Source organism: Belonocnema kinseyi, chromosome 3 (assembly GCF_010883055.1).
Source record: "Belonocnema kinseyi isolate 2016_QV_RU_SX_M_011 chromosome 3, B_treatae_v1, whole genome shotgun sequence".
Taxonomy (NCBI): domain Eukaryota; kingdom Metazoa; phylum Arthropoda; class Insecta; order Hymenoptera; family Cynipidae; genus Belonocnema; species Belonocnema kinseyi.
In genome coordinates this window covers 80049315-80051442 of record NC_046659.1, presented here as the reverse complement: position 1 = coordinate 80051442, position 2128 = coordinate 80049315, and positions in this window count along the sequence as shown.

The following is a 2128-nucleotide window of genomic DNA, read 5'->3' as shown; positions in this document are numbered from 1 at the left end:
ATTGTGGTTCAATATCAACTGGGGCTTTAGTATTCTGGTTCAGCTGCTTAAATATTATCTTCAATCTGCGGGTATTAAAGTATACGTAGTACAAAATATAGACTGAAGAAAAAGATGACTTGATTCGAAGAAATGCAGTACTGAATACGTGTAGTCGAATATTTTTCTTATCTAAAGAAATTTTGCTTATAACAAAAGTGTGTTTTTTTATTTAAGAAAAATTGTCTTCGATCAAAGTAAGAATTGATTGGATGTATTCAGTACTACATTTCTTTGAATCAAGTCATCTTTTTTCTCAGTGTAGGTGTAGATTATTAAGATAATCAGATATTATTATAAAATATGGAGGCGTTAAGAAATCGGAAGCATTTTTCCTTTAGTGGTGATATAGAACACAGACTTGCAAGTATGAATTGATATTGATAGTAGTGGAAAGAACGAGTGGTCTTAGTAAAAAAATTAGTGTTAACCACAAAGTGCGGTCTCAGGGTGGTCACAATTGGCGATCGTTCTTCATTATATCTGACTGTGCTGATATGATTAGAATTCGTAGTTAATGTCGAAGTGTGTAATCACCTCCGCCGATGTTAGAGAAAGCTTTTGTACTTGCTTATCGATCGTGTTCCCTCCGCTTCGCTCGGCGACATAATTAGGTATGTCTTTCTAAGCTGAAAGACACGAAAAAGGGTCGTTGTGATACAAAATAAATTGGGTCATTTAGGAAAAGGAGGATGTCCTTTCTTTCATTAAAATAACAGTGTTAAAATTGTTCATCCTAATATATTAACTTAATAGTTGAGCAGATATGATATTCAAGTTCTTTGATATTGAATAATTCGAAATTTAAAGCGTTTGAAATCTAAAAAAACGTTGGATTGGAACTGTTGTATAATTTTATATTTTGATCAATTAAAAATTGTTTAGTTTCAAGATCAAATTGCTCACAAATTGCACAATTAGAAATGAAAGACTTTAGGTACTGTGCTAAAACAATTATTATTATTTCCGCAGGATTCAGATCGAATAAATTCAGATAAAAAGGGTGAAAAATAGTCCATTTGAAATCAGAAGTGCTTGAAATTAAACAATTAAAACGTTGAAAATTGTGTTTTTTATATGTAAATTGTTTAAAATCATACAACTGCTAGTTAAAATTCTCCATAAATTAAATTTAATAATTTTATTTCAATGTTGTATCATTTTAGATCAATACTTTATCAGTTTGAAAATTATATATTCATGAATTATAATACTTTATTTTTAAATTAAAATGGAAAAAGTTTAAATTGGAATAATTTTGTATTAACAACAATTAAAATTGAGCAATTTCTAATTGAAAACTTTAGTAGTTAAATGATATACGTTACAATGGGGTTAAATCAAACAAATTTTGGTTATATTAACAAAATAGTTCCTTAATACAAACAAAATTTTGCCATTTACCAACAGATGGGGTTAAAACGACCAAAAATTTAGTCGAATCAAGGAAAACTTTGATTGAAATAACTAAACTTATGGTTGATTATAATAATGAATTGATTTCGTTGATTTAAACGAATCTTTGTTTAATGAACAAGGCTTTCTTATGAGTGCACCGAACGTTTAATGGGTTTATCGCATTTTTTAGAACTAAATAACAATACGGAAAAAGCGTTGTTTTTGTTACAATTTAATTTAATAAGGTTGTAAGCCTATTTTTTGGTTTAAAAGAAAATATAGTTTCTCAATTAAAAAAAAATTCTGTAAAAATATCGTGTTGAAATTTAATAAATTACTGAAGTATGTATTCACAACAGAGACTTATAAATTACTAACATTAAATTAAAAAATCTTTTCTATTTTTTATATAAAAATGTAATAAAGTTCAATAAATTGCACAACGACCCTGTAAATTTGGATAACCGCTCATTCTCAAGCTCAAAATAAAATTCGAGATGTTGAGATTTGCGGAAATTCTAAATATATGGTAATTAATGAAATGTTTCTTAGAAGTTTTGAGTACGCTCATTAGGTGAACTTTAGTCATGACTATAAACACTTCAATGCATCGATTTCTCCCACATAGTAAATCCGCAAAAGCGTCCGGGGGATCGGCCATCATGTAAATCCGTTGCGTTTATTATATAGT